Here is a 16,303-nt window from a genome sequence, read left to right on the forward strand (position 1 = left end):
AACTTGCTATTTGGTCAGGTTTCCTGGATTTGTTTACAGACATTCTTTCTCTGAGAGATGACAGTCTGACTGTGAGGACCTGGCTGACAAAACCCCTGGGTGACACCAGCCAGTTCACAGCTGCAATGACAGTGATGAGAGTGAAGAACATACTCAAATCACAAGGAAGAAGTTTTCCTCTATGTACCAGTATACCTGAACAGTGATTTAGTTATGTTAAGAGTTTTGTTTTAGTTCCTCCCAGACTTCAGTTTTCTAAACTTCACCTAAAGACCTTTACAGTGTTGCCTATGAACCTGACCCCTAATTGTCACCAAACTGAGTCCATTGTTTCCTGTTGTATTTTCAGCTTGATCAGTTATGGTTTGTAGCCATAACTGATCAAGCCAGGTGTGAAGCCAGGTGTAGAGAGGGCTGTTATTGCAGCTGACCTGCCAGTAGAAGCTGTTACACAGCTTCTATATTGTAAATAGCCAGGGTGGGGTTCAATTTTTATTATTAGGTAAGTGGTAACAGGTGTAGGAATGCACATTTTCACATGGGTGCAACTGAGCTTCTGTTTGGGATAGAAAGGGTATTCATTGTTATAGTAGTGTTGTTGGGGGTTTTTTGGAAGCTGATTTTGTGTCTGATGATTGTGTAAAAATGAACTTAGTGTTGTTGTTCTGAGTTTTGGGACCATTCTGGTTGGGTAAGAGTCTAATACAATATGATATTCTCTGTAGGCACCACACTGTGGGAGGTAACCTTTTTCTAAGCAAGAGACCGGTAGACAAATGTATCAGAAAATCTGCCATTGGGATAAAACACCCTGCCCTTTTCGAGTTACAATGTCCCATGACTGTAAGATCCCCTAGTTCCATTCTCTTGATTCTTCACAAAAACCTAAAAATTAAAAAAAAATCTGCTGATTTATGAGAGAGAGCAGATGAGAGAGCAGATGGGAATTAGAAGCACATTAGATTGCCCACCTTATGGCTCCCCCCCCATCTTTAATAATTTTCTCTTATTATTGCTTTAATTGCATAGTGCAAATAATAAATCCAGACAGGTTCAGCAAAAAAGGTTTCCACATAAAACATGTTATCAACAAGCAGAATAAAAACAAGATCAAGCAGTCCTGGCAAACACAATGATGCATCTTTCTGATTTGAACGGAAATCGACGGGGGAGTCCAGAGGAGCCTCCAGAAGTTTAGACCATTGTCACGGATATCCGAAATGACGAACCGTGAAATGGCAGGAGAGCGAAAATAGACCCTATGCGTAGCAGCGAGATGGGGATTAGCCCGGGCTCAGCTGTTCAGGAAATGACATATAGAAACCTATGCCTTCAGGCCATGAACAGGAGTGACCTAGTGCTAGGCAGGTCTCGGGACATCCGAGCCTCAATGCTGAGCAAGAAGCAGAGCAGAAGCAGGAAGTAAATAGGCTACACAACAAGACATACCAGAAAGACATGAATAATCACAGGGAACAAGGAACAGGAGAGAAGGAGAGTGCCCTCTAGGTGTACTGGGCATGACAACCATGCTACTGTGCGTAGGTATTTGTTCCCACTGGCCAGGTGTAAGGGAATTGAGAAGGTATTAGAGGTAGCAGAGGGACAAGAAAGAAACAAGCTAATAGATGATGAGGGGGCATAAACAGAGAAGACAAAATGGGCAGAAGGGGAAATCAGCAGCTGAGGATATTTATCACAAACTAGATGTAAACTGAGATACCATAGGTGTAATGGCTGCAGCTGCTCCTAATTAACCCCTCATCATCCAATTTCCCTCACACACCCATTCCTTCACTATTTAAACCCTCAGTTAGCCAGTAACATCAGTGGGTATTAGGAATCTATCTGCCATCTGAGCTTGCGAGGTCCTCAAACTGCTGGCTAGTGATATACAGACCTTTCTAGTGTTGGACCTTTTGACTACTCTTTCGTCTCTCCATGAGCGAACAAGTTGTTATGAACCCTATGCAGGTTGCTGAGAGAGTCTGATGGCTATGAGTCTGAGAGGAACGAGGCAGCAGAGTGGTTGGTACAGTAGTTCCAGGCTAGCAGTCAGAGTCCAGTTAGAGAAGGCAGCGCGGCAAACAATTCCAAAAAGGGGTGAGACAAAAGATTATTCAAGAAGCCCAATGCTATAAAGGTCTGTATGTCGATAGCCAGAGATTCAAGGACATTGTAAGCTCAGATGGCAAATAGATTCCTCATACCAAGCAATATTACCAGGTGTACTGAGGGTTTAAATAGTGAAGGAAGGGGTGTGTGAGGGAAACTGGATGATGAGAGGTTAATTAGGACCAGCTGCAGCAGTAACAGTAGGTAGCTTGTGAAGAGTGTAAATATGATGAATTGCTTGGTAGAAGAGATACAGAACATACTAAGCAACCTACAGAGTTTGGGATGCATTTGAGCGGGCAGGCTGAAAAGTTCAGATGTACCCAGAAGGTTTTTAGCTTGTGTCATTGTAGTTCGGAGAGAAAGCAAATGTTCTACATGAATAGCAAATGCATTTGGCAGTTTCATCTGCCAGTAACTTCCTGTGCCTTTAAAATATTCTTCATCTACCCTTCACAAAAGTTCTTAAAACAGGTAAATAAAACAATAAAGGTCTCGTTAGGAGATTCCAGTGGATCTTTTTCAATATTCTGTACACTGTCAAGTATAACTTTTCTGCTTGAGGTGTCAGGGAATTCAGTTTGATTTACAATGAAAAAATAAATCAACAGTCAAAAGAAAACTCTGGCCACTAAACCTAATAGATGCCCTATCCTCCTCATTATGGCAGTAGCTGTTGATTATTTTTGCTCAAACTCTCCAGAGTTGTGAAAATACATAAGCAATAAAGGAAGCAGTAGGCAGCATTGACTTAAATTAAATATTGGACTGGAGCAATCAGTCTCCCCTTCATGTAAGTATAAAATATAATTTCATAATAGTAAATGTAACGCCTACACCCAAAATGTTAAATTAAACTGAACAAAAATGTATTGGGGTAGAATAGATCAGTAAGGATTTTCGTACCTTAAATAATGGAATATACAAAATCATATTCTATACTATATAAATTCTTTGTCAATAAAAAAAATATTTAACCAAATACTTCAAGACTATAAAGTACGGTTGGAAAGTGAGCTGAGTCTGATAGTAAAATTTTGTTTTTTTTTTCATTGCTGAAACCAATCTAGATTTGAGCAATCCCACACCTGTAGCTTTCAGCTGAGGGGTGAGATCTTCTCTCTTCATTTCCTTATTTCAATAATTTGAACAGATAAAGTCCAGTAAAAATACTGCAGACATTTATGCCCCAGTTCATGCTTTCTTTTTTTTTTGCACACTGAAATGTAATAGTAATTTATTTACCTTTTCTTGACAATTCAGAGGTCAATTTTCTGCCAGTTATTTCCAATTTTCAACAAGCTGCTATATAGTGCATGAAAAGAAATATTGTGGATGGAATAGCTAAATGGAATGGATATGTGGAGATCAAAACTGCACAAATGTCTTCAGTGTATGCTTTCTGTTGAAAATGCAGTAAAGGAATTCAATTAATTTTTCACAACCTATGTCATTTGTTTATCAAGTGCTCCTTAAACATTTGCAGCATGTAAGCTGCTGAACATGGGATTTTTCTGTTTCTTAATTACCGTAAAGGTATTTTTGAGTTCATTAAAATGACTTTCAATTTCTTTTTACAGGACCATTGTTTATGTTGTAGATCCTGTTCCCTTCTCTTGCTTTCACTTTTGCTTTTCATTAAAAATGTAATAAGTAATTAGTGGTAGTAATTAGGAGTAATTTAGTAATAAATATATTACAGCTTGCTACTCTGAATTGGAGTTCAGCATTTGTCAATTTTCCACTCAATTTATGGTATTGTTGTATTTTAGCATTCACTAAATTATTTCTTGGCTTTATAAACCTATTTTGCAGTAACACTGTTTATGTGCTCTTTATTCACACTTCAGCCATATTATAAGTACACTTCAGAAACAAGAAATGGAGGCTGTGCGTGTTAACATCAGTATCACATACTGTATACAGTCATTCAGAAGCAATGCACAACAATGGAGTATTCAATGGTATTGATGTTTTTATTCATGCCACTTAAAACATTACAAAAACATATTTTCTGTAAATATAACTCAAAATATAGATCACTATAATCAACAGAAATATATCAAACCAAATCAACAAAATGTATTAACCAAAATCTAATCAGCAGTTGAAAGCCTGTCTTTAATGTACCACTGAAATTCACATATGCTTAATTGAAAATTCAACTTTCCCAAGACAGATCTTGCACAACAAGCTAATCCTTTTTAAGTTAGAAGCTTTGTTTTGATTTGAGTTTTCAGTTACTGAAATAGAAGTTAGCCAATTGTTACCACAGGCCAAGTCAGCTGGGGCACATTGCTGTAGCTCAGAAAAACAGAAAGCCAGAGAGAATGGAACAGGAACAGGCTGCAGTAGAGCTGATTGTTCATGCTTGGACGTGAAAACTATGTGAAAAGAAAGGCAGAAACCACAGCAGAATTGAATTAATTATGTATGAAATTCTTCTGGAGTTTTGATTCTCTTTGCATGAAATGGCAAGCAGCATTTTGGTAAGGTGACCTTTGCCTTTTCCTTGATGATCGCAGGCGCTTCTCTAACAACTGAAATAACTGTTCTTCCTTTTTGCCTTTTGTCTTTGTGTGAGAATAGTGTGGTCTACACTATGCCTAAATTGTTTTCTTCCTGCCCTATTTCACATGCAGAGTTTCCCCCACAGCTGAACGACATAAAAATAAACGACAAGGAAACTTCACTTCGGGACCCTAACATGTACCTTAAATTCCAGGATGATATATCCCTTAGGCAGTTTCTTTCCCTCAGTGTTCAGTGTGGTTTTCTTCCAGTCATGCCTCTCCGAAGATCAACAGTATTGCTCTTTTTCAAGGCCACTGAGCACCTCCTAGTGTTAACAGGAGTGCTGGACATTTTAAAACCTGGTTTGTGTAGCTTTAAAGCTCATTAACAAAAATTCAGTGTTGCCTTTTTGTAATCATTGTGGAAGCACGAGAACAGCCAAATGATAATAAATTACAAGAAAATTTATCCAATAAAGGTTGTCCTAAAACTGTGCAAGGGACTGTCATGTTATCTGTTTGGATAGGAACTGTCTGGCATCTAGAATGACAAATGGCAAGTGAGATGTGAAGGGCAACAGAGCAAGTAAAGTTATGACACTGCAGCTAAAATTACCTGTAAACAACATCTGCCTACCCAGTAGCTGAAGGCAGAGGAAGAAAAATCATTAAGGACTGCAGCCAACAACACATTCAGAAATATTTGACTTTATTCAAACTTCACTAAACAACAAAGGGGAAAGCCAGAGTTCAACAGTCTATGTGACTTTGTTTGAAGATTAGAGGACTTCTTAATATTTCTGAAAGTGTGTTGTGTCTACATGAATGTACAGTATCGTGTATATATAAGGATACATAAAATAATATGTACTTGTTCTTATCCTTGTGTGTCTTACTCACAAACCCTTCAAATAATGTTATAGCTCCATCTGGTTTGTATTTTGTGCATTATCCCCACATTTTTCTTATGTATGCTTCAGAAACATACAGGTATCTGTGTGTACTATTTATTTATACAGCAAGACTTTACAATAGCAAAATACATGTATATTTTATACCCTGCATCATTTCAGATGTTTTGCATTGATCTACAGAGTTTTAAATCAATTCCTTAAGGTTCATGGTGAAAGTTTAGTTTCATTGTACAACCTAGAAATAAGAGAAATCATTTGAAAATTATACAAATGATAAAATTAAAGGTCCTCTTTAGAATGACTTTTTCAAATTAACCATATACAAGGAATTCCAGAGTATGTTTATTTGTGTTAAGATATCAGTAAATCATCGTAACATGAAAGAGAGGGGCAAAAATGTATTGACAGTCTTAGCAATTACTTTCATGGAAGCTGAGAAATCAATAAGAGTTCATGAAAGGCAAATAACTTGGAAAAAATTATTAAGTTGTTACACGAGAGAAGGAATGTGTTTTTTTATTGTACAAAAATAATATAAAAATTCCCTGCAGCTATGTTATTTATTGATTTCTTTTTTATTTATTAAAAAGGATTGTTTTTAGACAATCGACCCTGCATGCTGGTGTGAAACAAGCTGAAATCCCAACAGGGCTCTTTTGAGATGTGATGAAAATTCTGCTGGATTCTGATTTTCAATCATTCAGACTTCCAAGGAACTTATCTGGGTGGCCAGAGGTTTTTTTTTTAGTCTGTAGGGAGAAAAATCAACTTGATATGTCCTGCACCATTTGTCCTGTATGAAAATTAATTTCACGGTTCCTGAAAGTTCCCATTAGCAGTTTCCTAGATTCCTATCAACAGAAAACTATAAAATACTACATGGAGTACTGCACAGTACATACTGCAGATAATTATAGTATGTCTGCAGAAAATAAAAGTTAACTTTCCAAAGAGTAAACAGACTATGACAATTCTCATCCCATAGCACTGTCTTGAAGAACCAAATGTTTTAGCAATTACTCAGCCTCTAGATAATATATATTTATATCCAGCCTTATGTACATTGCACGTCAAATGACTTAATTTCTGAGTGCATTGTCCATTCTGCATTTCACAATAAAGATAATGACCATTCTGTTTTTAAAAGATTAATTTCTTTTTAAAGAAATGTTTCTTCTGCGGCCTCTGCGTTACTAGGATACAAGAACAGTCCATCCTTACATATGCACTCACCTCCAAAATTATTGGCATTTTAGACAAAAATGCTGTATGATATAAACAACACAGATAATGAACTGTATTGTGATTTTCCAACATGTGGAATATATTTTATGTCTATTTTAATAATAGCTCAAAAACATAAGTGGCACAATTATTGGCACTCCTCTTTTTAGTACTTTGTGCACACTACTTTTGCATAGATAACAGAACTGAGTCTTTTTTATGCTGTTTTATGAGATTGATGAGCACATTAGGAAGGACCCTATGTCACTCCACTGTACAGAATATTTCCAGATCCTTAATTCCCTTGTCTGCACTTATAGACAGTCCTCTTTAATTCAAACTACAGGTTTTCAATGGTCCTCAAGTCCTGAGACTGAGATGGCCATTGTAAAATGTTAATTTTGTGGTCAATCAGCCATATCTTTCTGGATTGTAATGTATGCTTGGAGATTATCTTGCTGGAAGATCCATTTGCATTCAGATTTAAGCCTCCTGGCAAAGACAACCAGGTGTTTGGCTAAAATATCCTGGTACTTGGTACAGTTAATGATTTTCACGTCCATAACAAGGTGATAGCACAACAGCCCAATAATATTAGGCCTCCATATGAGCCTCCATATAACCTCCATATTTTACAGTAGGTATGATGTGCTTTTCTGCATGCCATTTCTTCATTCAACGCCAAACACACCGCTGGTGAGTGTTGCCAAAGAGCTGTATTTCGTCTCCCCTACTTTCAGTCCAACTGCCAGTGCTGTTTTGCAAGCTCCAGGTGCTAATGTTTGTTAGTTGCTCTCAATAAAGTTTTTGTTTTATAGGCAGGCCTTCCAAATAGTCTATTAGCATTGAGGTGGTGTTGAATTGAAGATGTGTAGACTTGATGACCTGAAGATACAACCAAGTTTTATAATTTTGCAACTGTGTCTCTTGGACTTTTCTTTGCCTCCCGAGTCATCATCCAGTTTGTGAATGGAAGACACACCAGCATCCTCTGCTAAGCAGGTTTACCACTGTTCCTAAGGTTTTAAACTTTTTAAATTATTGCTGAAATAGGGGCAAATGGTATATTTAGTTAGTTGTTTTATGTCCATTGTCTGATTTATGAGAGACATCAGCCATTTGTCTCTTTTCATTGGTGAGTTTTTTGCCTTTTCCCATGTTGATGGATGACAAAGGGAATTTACATGTGTGTTACATCATTTTTATATCCCAGTGAAACAGGAAAATGTGGAAGGCCACAATATAGTTCCTTAAGCCTGAGATGAACACAAAAAGTAGAATATTAATGCAGATTTGTTTTTTTTATTTTATTTATAAGAATGTTTAGTGAATTTTGACACCTATCTTTTTGAGAAATGAAATGTTTACCCGTTAACAAAAGCCTTTTTCTCCTAGCAATTGCATTAGAATACAAGAATATAGCCTTTCCATATTTTTTGCATAAATATAACTCATTCCTGGTGTAGTTTTTTTTTGTACAGCCTTTTACCAGGCATGGAGGTCAATGTATACTGTACCACACTCTTTGTTTTAGATGACTCCCTGATAAAGGCTCTTGATCCAGCAGCCATATTATACTCAGGTATCTTTTTTCACATCTGTGAAGGGGATTAGGATTGTTAGTATCTCGCATAAAATAAAGGGAAGGTACATGAAATATTGAACACCCCATGCTTTTTCCGTGCTGCGTACACTTGTATAATGAACTTGAGCTCTTGAACCAAGTCTCTGTTTACTTATTAAAAAGCAGGTTTACACCCTTGGAGAGGCTCAGAGTAATCTCTGTTAAACTTTACTTCAGTATCAGGCAAGGTGAACATGCATGGTGATGAACTGTGTTTATTTATTCTGAGAAAATGATGGTCTAAATGAACAGATGTGGTAATAATGAGGCTGCCAAAGCTTCCAAATGAAATGCTGCACCTTAGCAGAAAACTGATATCACTGCCACTAAAGGCACAATGAAAATTAAGCACTGGAGTCCTGGCTTTTGAAAACATTTTCTACAGGGAATACAAATGCAATTTCTTAAGAAGTCAAATTAAATGTGCAGAGTGCATTAAAAAGTGTTGGTAAACTAAAACATCCCCGTGGAGAATTAGTTATCTCATAGCCTGTCACCAGAAAAGCTAAATTAATGCCTCAGAATAACAAAAGTCCCCTGTGGAGAAAAAAAATGCTACATTTTGATCAATTTCCTTTCTCTCAGTCTTTGGGGTATTACAAGGTCAGTATCCGGTAGTTTAGCAAATTGAGCACAGCTTGCCCTAGACGAAAATGATAGTGAGAAGACAGTAGCAATCAGGAAGGGAGAATCAAGCATATATTCTTTTCAGCAATGTTGCTGTAGCAACACAATACTTGCTTTTATCACAAGCCAAAAAAAAACACAAGTTCTCAGACTTAAACAAGATTGTTTAGTATGGTGAACAGGCATGCCCATCCACCTAAGATAACCCTCTGAATGCATGAGACAAGAAAAGTAACAATCTGCATACCAATGCTCACAAACAAATATAATACTAGGGTCTGATTAATCTAATTAATGAAGGTGGTCTAATTAATTAAGGGTATTATTCAATTATTTTAAACAAAGATACCACACAAAATCAGAAAATGTGAAGAAAAATATAGCCATCTTTCTTTAGATAATATTAGGTTAACTAATTCAATAGCTGCCATATACAGTAGCTAAGGACATCTGCACCATGACCAACAATCACCACACAACGGTTCTATGGGGAGATCTTACAGGCTATTGGATTTTTTGACATAACAATGGACCACTTATCCAGTGCTTCTGTAATAATTTGATAAGCTCTAAAATATAATGTCTGTGTAGACCAGACGTTGGGTATCAAAAGTGAATTATGTGAAAAATACATTTTTCATTAAAATAACTTGTTGATGATGTTTTTGTGACTTACTGTATGTTTACATCTGTATGTGTATAGACTTTCATAGACTTGTAGGTGGCAAAGCTGCTTATGTCACTTGGAATTAAGTGTTATTGAAGATTTGTTATAATGTTTGCCTAAATGTTTGTGTTAATAAGCCTGGACATCTCTGGAAATGCAGAGGAAAATGGCTAGGAGACACTTCTGATAAGAGATATTGTAAAGCTGATATGTTGTACAATATATGAGATAAGAGATCACTTTATTAGCCATATACAATTTCTTGCATTAGGAATTCATCTTTTCACATACCCCAGCTTGCTCTCCATGAGACACAGACAGGGAGAGAAGCTTGGGGTTAGAGCGCGGGGTCAACCATTGTACAGCACCCTTGGAGCAGTTGGGGTTAAGGGCCTTGCTCAGGGGCCCATCAGAGTAGGATTCCTCTGCCAGCCGTGGGATACAAACTGGCAACCTTCCAGCCCCAGGTGCAGATCCTTAGCCACAGTGCCACCGCTCCACCCTATTTTTCATTTTATATAACGAAAAAATAGGAGTCTATATTTGTATCTGTAGTCTGTTTCTCCCCAAGACCACAGGTCCTTGGTCACCGTCCATTACTCAAAGGAAGATCCACCAATGAGGGACCCACAGGATGGGTGCCAGGACTCAACCAATCACCAGCTGTGATGTCACACCTGAAAAGCTAGCATCCAAGTCATTTTTCTTCAGTTAACTCACAGGTTCTTCATCTCTTTCTAATTAACCAGATAAATCAGACTGTTTCAACCACATAAGTGGAAGCATTCTGAGTTAGGACTCAAACTTACTTTAACTGAAGTTATTAACTCTTCTTCTTGTGATTCCTGAATTATTTTCCTTGAAATTCTTGTATCACTTCAGATTGTTTCACAGGTATATTCTATTATGTTTGTTATTTGTTATGCATGTTTTGGTGTTATATCAATAATTTGTATATTGCACATTTAGAATCAATGTGTAAGACTGTAAATGATTATGTCTGATTGATTCGTAAAAGTCATGACAGTACTCTCACAATTTACTCATTCACATTGCTTACAGTAAATTAAAATTCCACATCATGGCAGACTTAAGCTTTTAATTCTAAGATTCTACATTAAATGAATACTCATATACATCATGCATTATGTAAGAAAGCATGCAATAAAAATGATTCATTGTTTATATGTAAATTGGCAAAATAAATTATTTTTCACTGATTACAATTTTAATTAGCGCAGAATCCTAATGCAATGGGTTCCTACCTGGAAGAAAACAATGGAAAGTAAAAAGACAAAAAAATAAATAGAATATCTGACCTGAAAACCCTTACAGAGAGCTGACAACGTTTTTAAGCTCTGTGGCTATCCTGCTGGGTTTTAGATAGGCTTTGGAGATTCACCTAGCTTACAGACTAACCCAGTCATTTTAATGTTATTCTCTCCACAAGGTGCTTGTGTATTCTTTTATGTAGTTGAGAAAAAAAACTTTTTCTTTTGAAAGATGAGCACAGTAGGTTGCAGGTTTTCTTTTATCCCCAAAATGAAATATTATCCAACATTTCTTTCTGAAAAGGACAGAGGAAATTAGAAACTTTAAATAGCCTAAAAAAATCATTATTTTGTCTCAACACACTGACAAAGTGTTCTAAGACTCTGTGTGCTAATTGTAGATATTTAAGGAGGCGAAGGGTCGAGTCTCACACCAGCAAATGAAATGAGCTGAATGGCTTCCTCTCTTTTGTAACCTTTTTTATGTTCATAAAGGAAGTTATCAAGTTTCAGTGCATGAACTGCAATATCTTGAAGTGGGTGGAGTACAATCTTGGAAGTACTCATCAGAAAGAGCACTTGTATAATCAGTGACACTCCACACACTGTAGTTACTGAGACTTTTTTCCCACACAAATAGAACATTGCTATTCGTAGATATACTGTGGGCTTTCCCGATACACATAACGGAACATTTTTATGAGTAAATATATTTAGTCATAAGCAAGTAAATATATTGCTCCACATAAATTGTCATCTTCCTACTACAGTACGTACAATAAACGTCTGTATGTGGTAGGAAACTAGCATGGATAATTTGTGATTCAACCTATACTCCAACTTCAGTTGAACAGATTTATATTTTATAGGTAGATTTCAGTAGTTAGTATTCTTCCCAGAAAAGAGGGAAAATAAAGTCACTAATGAACTTACTGACCTAAAATTTAATCAAATTTTTAATCAAAATTCAGATTTCAGAGTTCAGCGATGCTCAACCATCCAGTACAGGTAGAGCACAGTGCAGTACAGACCAGTATAGGTTATCAAGTGTAGGGTACAAATGGAATCCTACAAACCAAATATTGGCCTACATGCCCTACTTCCCACACTTCAGTTTAATGGGGTGAATCAGCATTTCCTGATCTCAGAGGTCATCTCTTACAGATGGCAGGCCTTGATGAACAGATCCAACTTCTGTGTGAGTGCAGCCTTTGAACAGCTACAGAAAGGCTTTTGAAGCGTCATGATATGGTCTGTCGAGTGTGTGTGATCCCAAACCTGCTTTGTGGAACTGAGAAAAGTACAATAACAGAAGACACCTCAGAAGACACGCCTTTCAGAACATCTTTCAAACACAGCTAGAAGACAGACTAACCAATGCTATCACCCATCCACTCAGCAAATAGATAGCAGAAGATTCAACTACAATGATGTCAGCATTTCAGAACCATATTACAACAAAGATAATAAAGAGAGTGTCATGGACCAGATAAGCAATCCAAGACCACCCATTCCACTCAGCACTATATACCCAAACCGCAACAAAGTCGGTCTATCCCAGACCGACCACATCAGCCACCCTTAAGTACAGCCAATCATAGAAGGAGGCAAACAGATTCAAATAGAGACAGACATCATTAATCAAATGCTTATGACCAGGATTCTCAAAGCAGCACAGGCATGTGGTGGGCTGGATATCATTGGCCAGGATATCATTGGCTTTCTAGTCAAAAGTGATGCTTGCAACATGCAGAGTTGCTGTTGTGGCAGTGGAGCTGGCAGTGTTGTCAATGAGAACTTCATTATTAAAATAAAATTCATACCTGATTATTAATTATATTAAAAAATCAAGTACTCAACATGAAATCATAAAAATGAATACATCTATGAAACAGAAAAATTGAATTATAATTTGAGTGTTCAATTAACACTACAAATATTCATATTCCAATGGTCCCTCACTCATTCATCTCATGTGTCATGAACAATTTCACAGAGATGCAAAACTATGACTTATAAAATAAACACATTTACAGATACTTAGGACTACTATTGTCTGAGTTGTCAAGTGTGTCCCTTCAAAATTGACACATCCACTCCAAAATGCAAGATATTAATTGGGGGGAAACTGGGAAAATAAACCTCTTGCCCATCATTTTAAAAACAGAAGATCCAAAACTGTTTTTTATGGTGTGGATCCCTTTCAAATGTGCTTCTAAAATATTGTCCTTCACCATTACCATATTTTGCAAAACACATTCAAATAGGTCTGTGAGTCTAAATGGCAAAACACTTATTTAGTGGCACTGAGACACGCAAGTATGCAAGCGCTCCCGCATTCTCACGAGCTCTAGGCTAGCTAAACGCCCACGCACCAATTGACACCACGCTCAGTTTAAACCCTCACACTCCTCTTCTACGTTGCTCATTATTGAGGTCTCCTCCCTGCGCTCAGGAATTTGTTACTAGTCTCCGCTTTCGTCAGTATTAGCTTTTGGCTACCGACTCAATGCTATCCTCTTGACCACGACTTCGCCTCTCGTTTTGGCGCTTAATCTATTCGGAACCCTTCTGGCTTTTAACTCCTCGCTCTCGTTTGGTACCGTACTGCTTTGGAACTCTTATCTACCTCCCGATCAGACTCCACCGCAGTAGCCACGCACAGGGTCCTACTTCTTGCTGCGTGATAGAGGCAAACTATTTAAAATATTCTGGAAATATAAGGCTAAGATGAATTACTATCAAAATAATCATTAGCATATTAAATAGCTGTAGATTACGTTTGCTAAAGAAAAGAAAAGGTTATTAATTTAATCACAACTTTAGCCCCAGTTTGATCAGACCTGTGATGCATCTTTTGATGGACATGTTTCTGGGGCAAGAATATGCAATATTAAGTTTATGAAATTTTGCTTGAGTTAAAATTATTTTTTGAGTGTTACATAGTCAGGTGTAGAAATTGTGATTCTGTTGTCATGGAGTGACCATCAAAAATAAAGGAGTTATGAAAAATGAGGAGGTATTAAGAACAATTTATGTAAGATTGTATTAACGTAGTCTTACAAAGAGACTGTTCTTTCAGGTATTCTGAAATTATTGTCCTTCCTAAGGCTGCAACAGCAACTCAATTAATGAGGAAAGATCTTTTTAAAGAAAGTGTTGAGTCTGCACATGTTGCTGTAATTAGAATAATAAGACTGTGCAGTTGAGTGACCTTTCTTAATAGTGCCAATTAAACATTGTAATAGTATCTAGTTTAGTGTAATTGAACCAATTAATGAATTTAACAGGAAAATTGTTAGAGATAAAATTGATAAAGTAGTGCCTGTTACCACAGAGAACAATTGGTAGCTTGATTTTCATGTCTGGAAAACAAGAAAATATTTAGATAAGACTTTATTAATCCTGTAGGGAAATTGATGTGTTACAGCAGTCCAGCCCAAGACAAGCAAAAACAGAATAGTTATAAAAACAAAAGACAACAAAATAAATTAATAAATACATAGGTGTGTGCAAAATGTGATGAATAGTCACTGTAGAAACAGTAAAAAATATGTGCAAAATGTGCATAGGTTTATACAGACTGATTGTCCAAAACGTACAATGGAGCAAACATTCTGTCCATAGATGAGCAAATGAAGGGCTAACAGTCCTAGCCGAGGGCAGCGTTATACACCCTGACAGCCCCTGGGAGGAAGGACCTGTGGAAACGTTCCCTTGAATTTATGCTGTCTCAGGGTTCTAACAGTGAAGAAGGGGAAAGACTTATTGGCTGTGATTGATTATAGTTGCCAGTGATTGTGTCAGTATCAGTGTGATTTTTCTTTTCTTGTTTGTGTGCCCCTTCTAAGTCCTACTCAATTTCTACAAATTAACGTGGAAGTCTCGGCTGGTGCTGAACCAATTTGGTCCAGACCTTGGACAGGGGGGCAGGAAAGGATGTAATAAGAGACAAGGCTCTATGATACCTGACAGTTCTAAAAAAAAAAAACACCTGCCAAAGACTGAGACAATGGCAGACCATAACTCCCCCCCCCCACCCCCGATTGGGACTCGCTAACCAAAAGGGACATAAAAAGACAAAAGAATGCTCTCTCTTCCTTTTACGAGCCCCTATAAGACTGTCAGAGTCTGGGAAGTTGCTGTCTGTGAGACCTCGGGAGAGAAGAAAAGTGAGTTAAGGAACTGCAGGCCAAAAGAGATGTTGACAGCAGAATGGGAGATGGGAGTACTGTGTTGGGATGTTGTTTTCTGGGGGCAGGGAACAAAGAAACAGGCCTGGAGAGCCGAGACTGCAGAAAGAGAGTGCAGCGAGTGCAGCCTGCAGGAATAGTTCCAACAGAGCCCAGCCATTACAGAGACTGGGGAGATTGGGCAGCATTCTTCTTACCAACCGAGGATACTGTGGATGAATGGAATCTTTTTGGACTGTGTATGTACAGTATGTGTGTATATATATATATGTGCTGTATATGTGCTGCTTGAGGTACAGACTTTCAAGTGCCTTTTTCATATTACCTCAATGGACTGTTGACCCTCCAGAATCAAGCGTGCCCCTTAGAGATACTTTTTATGTTGTGGGTGTAGTGTTTTTGGTTAGTGATGAATGCTGTAATCACTAGAAAATAAAAAGAGAACTTAAACGATACTGGTGTCTGTTGCTAAAATGTGGGTATGCAGGAAGATAAAAATAGGGGCAGGGGGAGAAGGGTCCTAGTACCTCATAAGTGCATAGTTGGCACAAAGCAAAAGTAGTTCACCATTCTATGGCATAAGTAACAGAGGTTTGCTTCACTTGGAGAAATTGCCTCCCTGTTGGTGTTCCAGCTCGATAAATACATATAAATGCACCCTGTCCCTCCACAAGTCAAGAAAAACAGAAGTGTTCTCACCAAGGGTTGGTAAGAAGAAAGAAGTGTTCTCACTTCATTTGAGAAGTCGTGTAAATGGTTAAAAGGCATTTGTCTCTAAAATTTACCAGGTACAACAATTACCATATTGTTGGTGGGTTAGATTTGTGAAGGTAAAATACATTTGGACTATAGAGAATCTTCTATAAAAACCGTTTGCAGCTTGCATATTATGGTATATAAATACCATATTATATTTTAATGTGCAGTAAATTATTTAAGTATGTATAGTGTGCATGCATAATTGTGTACACGTGATCAAGGAATTCAGTATATTAATATTACTGTGTTGACCTTAGCCAAGAAGACTTCATGCCAAGGTATATATAGTTCGTCTTCTGCTAAGCATCAGGTTACAGTAATGTTTCATTCATACATTGTTTCACGCAAGAACTATACCCTATACCGCATATGACCCCCTAAAGCAACTTAAAAAAA

The sequence above is a fragment of the Lepisosteus oculatus genome, chromosome 1 (genome assembly GCF_040954835.1).
Source record: "Lepisosteus oculatus isolate fLepOcu1 chromosome 1, fLepOcu1.hap2, whole genome shotgun sequence".
NCBI classification, from domain to species: domain Eukaryota; kingdom Metazoa; phylum Chordata; class Actinopteri; order Semionotiformes; family Lepisosteidae; genus Lepisosteus; species Lepisosteus oculatus.